Here is a 6,193-nt window from a genome sequence, read left to right as displayed (position 1 = left end):
CCTGGCCCATTTTTTGGTTGCAGCCATCATTGTTGTTTGGCAGGCCCAGACTGGGGATTCGAACCCACCACCTTAGGTGTATGTGGCTGGCGCCTTAGCCTCTTGAGCCACAGGCACCGAGCCTCTATGAAGTCTTGACATGGGCTAAGGAAGCATAGCAAAGTTATTTTTAGAAAAAATAGAACCTCAATTTTTCTGAAGATATTTAATGCAAGCAGACCATGTTACCACTTTACTTAATGGGGTGGTATCTAGCTGACTTCATTGTGTCACATCACCACGTACGTGTCTCTGTTAACTACGATAAAGTAGTAGAATCTGGAGGATGTGTTAGAAGCAACTCCTTCCTCATACATGTTTATCCAGCCTCTGCTTGGACTCAATCCATAGATGTTCCCCTCCCACTGGTGACTTCCTTTAGCAGGTCACATAGCTTGGGGTCCTATTCGTTCTTCCTTATCTTGTGTCAGGTGGAAATCTGTCCCCTTATTACTTCTATTCAGTATTTCTTTTTTTGTTGTTTGTTTTGTTTTGTTTTTGAGATGGAGTCTCATTTTGTCGCTCTCGGTACAGTGCTGTGGCTTCATAGCTTACCGTGACCTCAAACTCTTGGGCTCAAGTGATTCTCTTGCTTCAGCCTCCCGAGTAGCTGGGACTACAGGTGCCCACCACAACTAGTTTTAGAAATGAGGGTCTCACTCTGACTCATGCTGGTCTCCAACCTGTGAGCTCAGGGCAATCCACCCGCCTCGGCCTCCCAGAGTGCTAGGATTATAGGCATAAGCCACTGCCCCCGCCCTTACTCAGTAATTCTTATTCCACCTTTTGAAGCCATACGGATTGAAGTGTGAGCCTTTCACATAATGGTTTGCATAACAGTGGAAATTGGAATGGAAGGAGGTACACCATATCTGAGGAGTGCTTAGGGCCTTAAACATTTTCCTTGCCTAGAAAATAGTACTTTATGTTCTCATTTCTGCAAAAATAATATGAGAAACCCACTCTGTTTGCTTTTTTTGGTTCAATGTTTTTGTTTTGTTTTTTTAGAGACAGAGTTTCACTTTGTCGCCCTCAGTAGAGTGCTGTGGCATCACAGCTCACAGCAACCTCCAGCTCTTGGACTTAGGCGATTCTCTTGCCTCAGCCTCCCAAGTAGCTGGGACTACAGGCGCCTGCCACAACACCCGGCTATTTTTTGTTGCAGTTTGACCGGGGCTAGGTTTGAATGCACCACCCTCGGTATGTGGGGCCAGTGCCATACTCACTTAGCCACAGTTACCACCCTGGTTCAATGTTTTATTCTTCACTTTGAGGCTAAGAACTGAATATTCATTATGAAAAATTGATACCCAAAGAGATTTTAGAGAAAAGCAGGTAGAATTATTTCTCGTAAGCTAGAATATTAATTTGCTAGCACTGGTATAACACTTACGTTGGAGAAACAAGTTTAATCTTATTTTAAGGTTAAGTTTGCAGTTTAGTATCAAAATTTCACCGCTGCATAATCCCAGTCTTTCAAGAATTTCCTAATGGATTTAATACAGTATAATTTTAATATTTATAATTTTCATGATTCAATTCCTTTTAGAAAGTTATTACTGGGAAGAGGAAAGTTTTTTTTTTCTTTAATTGCATTCTAAAAGAAATGAGAAGTATTTTTTTTCTTATCCTAGCAGACACTACAGCTAAAGGAAATGAGAAATATTCTAATTTGTATTATTACATTCTCATAAGACTTTGAATCCCTCGGGCCCAACTCATTCCTCTTCTCAAACAGCAGGACAGATTTATGGCTGCTTTTGTTATTTTTATGCCGTACTTATTTTGAAAAACATTGATGTCACTAAACAGAGGAAGGGGAATACTGTGCTCCTTGAGTAGCCAATGTGTGTCCTAAAAATTATTGAATGCTTATTAGCATAGTTTTCCTCAATATTTGAACTTAAAGGATGTGAGTCAGGAAATTCCATGACAATAGTCATCCAAAATGCATTTTATAAGGTCTATTTGAAAGCTACCACCACCGACTCTACATCAATTTCCTGGCACAAAATCCAAGAATATGAGAGAGCTGAGAATTCTGGGACATTTTGCCTGGGGAGGTGATGGAGTTCATTGCCATTTTAGCAATAAATGGATATGAGTGGAAATGAAGAAGTGTTTTTATTCTTTAAGCGTTTATTACTGGCATCATGCCAATTTGTTATAAGTTTTTATGGTTCATGTAAACAATTTCTTCATAGAATTGTGTCAGTGGGAATCTAATCTAGATTTCAAAATGGCCCTTTTTGGGAAACTAAGTGCAAATGATGCAGCTAGGCCATATTTTTTGCAAGCAGAAAATGAATAAATACATATTAGCTGGTTTGTCATGGTAAGTAGTAAAAGTTCATTTTCAGAATATATACTGGAAATAACTTGGAAAGTCAGGTTTGAGAATGTTTCTCGTATAGCGTACTATAATAATTGTCCTGCTTTTGAATAGCATCTATTTTTAAACTATTACCATTGTTATTAACATAATTCATTTTGGGAGATGATTAATAAAGGGAAAGGCGAAGTCTGGCATTTTATATATCCTAAAAAAAGAGATTGTCAGTTTTATTTTGTAACCACATGCACTCCAAGAAAGCAAAACATTTCATACAATTAAAATCTTGAGCAACTGAAACAAAAGATTAACATGCTGTATATTTGCGTCTCATTATAATTTTAATATGTTTAAAGTATTTTCATTGTAGGTCAATAATTATAATATGGGATATACTTAAGGCCTTTTTACAGTGCAGTTTCAGAGACGAAAGTTTTCAAAGGCAGCTAAGAGGTAGTAGTTAGAGTTCCTGAATGCTGCTCCTTCCCGGGCATTGGACTGGGAACACAGCAAAGTCTCCTGAGACACAATATATTGAAAAGAAGATTCCTCAAGCCAAAGTTCTCATGATTTGTAGATGTCATTTAGAAAAGTTTCAGAATAAACTACACGGATTCCGTGTGAACCGGTTTGACTCACTTGAGCAGGTGAATTTGGTGAGTAATTAAAGAACGTTTAACGTGTCCAGAGCGTGTGGTCTAGCAGATCACTATTGGTTATCATTCTGATCGAGTATATTTCTTTAGCTCTATTAGATACTCTTTAGAAGAGTGACCTAAATGGCTAAATTATTTCTAACGTAAATTTCAGAAGTGAATGCATTGTTTGAACGTGTCATTTTCTCGTTTTGCATCTGTGCTTGACAGGTGCACCACATATTCTTTGTCTTCATCTCCAGGTTCTTACTTCAGCTGCTTGCTTACCTTCCTCTGATCTTGGCTGACTCTCGGGAGTTTTTCTGGCTAAATCCTTCTAACTAAATCTAGCCATGTTTTAGATAGAAAGACAAAGCTAAGGATCTGCTGGATCTTCCAGCTAATCTAAAATGAATGGAATCCTATTTTATTTGCCAAAAATAACCTTTATTGTAATACAGCTAATGTTAACCTTGTAAATTTACTGTCCTCTGCACTTGATCTTAGTTAAAAGGCTGAGAAATGATAAGATTCTGAGTATCTTACTTCCATGAAAAGTTTCTTTATAGTGTTTTTCTCTGCCTTAAATTTGGCCATTTTGCCCTGACTGTGACCTCTCTTATTTAAGCCTAACTGGCTAACAAATGCAGAACAAACCTCAAAAGAGGAGCATTGTTTGCACTTCTAAATAACCTTCTTCAGGGATTTTCAAACTGTGCTTGGGGTCCTGGGGGTTCTTTGAAGATGCCTCTCTGGGCTGTCCTGGTGTGGGGTTAGCTGGAGCAGGGTAGGTGGGGCCTGGGGCCTTCAGCCAAACCTCAACCACAACAGCTTCACTTATTTGTTATGCTTTCAGGATTCGTTGCTTTAAAAAGAACTTCTTTAAACCACTGACAATTTTAAAACATTCATGGATAATAATAATACTAGTGACAGACAGCCTTTGTTTATAGGATACTTGTCATGTCCCAGGACCCTGCTTTAAATATCCTCAAACATTAATCCATTGATCTTTTTAAAAGACCCTATAAGATTAAATACTTCTAGTAGCCCTATTTTACAAATTGGGAAACTGAGACTCAAGGAGATTAAGTAACTCATCCAAGGGGTCACAACTAAAAGTGACAGATTTGGGATTCAAATCTGAGCATGCCAATTAGTGTCTTAGTTTAAGCCAGGAATTACAAACACAAGTGTACCCTCACCCCATATTCTCACAGCTGAGGCAGACAGTGCTAATGGATAAAAACAGTACTTTTCATTATTCACCAACACAGCCTTAAAATCTTTATCAAGGTGCTATGGGTAGGGATTCCTAATCTGTTAAGGTTGGCATTAAGATAAGACCTGTTCCCCTGATTTAAAGTGAGTTTGTATAACCCTGCTTCTAATTGGGAAGTCTTCCCCAACTCTAAAAATGTTGCCAATTATGTGTTGATATTGGTAGTAGAAAAACACCAAATTATCTTTGATCCTAGGTGCAGTTGTCCCTTATTCTATGAACTAAAATCTCTACCTGTATCATCCTCACTCTCACCAACTTCTAATAGAGGAGTTTTGTTTTTGTATTTGTATATTTGTAATTTTTATAAATTTATACAGAGATAACTTGCAAACACTACACAATCCTCAGGATAGGGTTTTTTGTTTTAACATTCTTTTGAGCGGGCTTGGCGCCTATGCCTCAAGTGGCTAAGGCACCAGCCACATACACCTAAGGTAGTGGGTTCGAATCCAGCCCGGGCCCGCCAAACAATGATGGCTATGATAAAAAAATACCCGGGCATTGTGGCGGGCGCCTGTGGTCCCAGCTACTTGGGAGGCAGAGACAGGAGACTCGCTTGAGCCCAGGAGTTGGAGGTTGCTGTGAGCTGTGATGCCATTGCACTGTACCGAGGGGGATAGCTTGAGGCTCTGTCTCAAAAAACAAACAAACAAACAAACAAAAAAAAACATTCTTTGGAGTGCCTAGTGGAATAAAAACCTAAAGTAATTTATATTCTGAGACCTAATATTTTAGGGGATAGATTTGGCCAGGGTGAGGGTGGAGAACTTATGCTTGGGTTAAGTCAGCCCCGTTTCCATATAGTCGAAAATTTGGTGGTTGGAATAACCTTTACTGTTTCCACTACTAGCATGCCCTGCCCAAGAATGTCATAGCCACAGGGCTGGGTGACTGCCCAAACATTTTTTTAAAAAGGAGCATACACACCCAACCCCCAGCTGAGTTTTTCAACTGCTCCTGCCAGAAGGTAACCAGTAATTCCTGTGCGGTGCCCATTCCTAACCAGGGAAAAGTGGATGCAGTTAAAGTTTTTCGTGTTAGGTGCAAGACTTTTTAAATGATTCATAGTAGTTCTGGCTCAAGATATGTTAAAGAGGCCCAAGGCTGTATTTAGGAACTTGCTATGACATTGACCATCAATTTTTTCAATATAATGTGTATGGACAGTTAGTAGCAAATAATTTATAATACATGAAAAACTTACTTTATTATCATTTTTTTGTTGTTGTGAACTAGTATTGAAATCTAGATTTCCCTAAGTGGATGGACATGCCTTCTGTGAAAAGATATAACACTCATTCAGCACACACATTACTATATTGGAATGATCCTTCTATGACCATTATTATGGAACCCATTAAATCCTTGTTCAGAAAAATGTTTGAATGTCTTAAAATGTTCATTGTATGAATAAAAAGTTTCTTCTTAAAAGCTATTTCTGGTGCATTCTCTTTTGAATTTGTTGTTAAATTAGAAATTGCTGAATAGTACTAGGGATTGAGTTCAATAACAGGTAGTGCTACATGAAGTTGTTTTACGGGAGTTTAAAGAACCACCTCCTGGTGATTACGGTGTCAGAAAATTCTATGGTTGCTGTGTAAGGTCAGCTCCATGTGCCTCTTTTCTCCTGTTTTTTGCTTTTGTTGAATAATAGAAAACAAAGTGGCCAATTGTAAGTGGTCTTATGCCTGCTAAAAAGGACAACCAAAGTCACTGATTCAATCACCATACATGTAGGCGTTTTAAGGATTAGTAGTCCATGTGAAGTAGAGATAGAAGGAGCATTGTGATTCTAAGATAAAATTTTATAAATGGGCTCAGCGCCTGTGGCTCAAGTGGCTAAGGGGCCAGCCACGTACACCCAAGGTGGAGGGTTCGAATCCAGCCTGGGCCCACCAAACA

This window comes from Otolemur garnettii, unplaced genomic scaffold (assembly GCF_000181295.1).
Source record: "Otolemur garnettii isolate 467f Iridium unplaced genomic scaffold, OtoGar3 scaffold00004, whole genome shotgun sequence".
Taxonomy (NCBI): Eukaryota; Metazoa; Chordata; class Mammalia; order Primates; family Galagidae; genus Otolemur; species Otolemur garnettii.
This window is presented reverse-complemented; position numbering follows the sequence as displayed.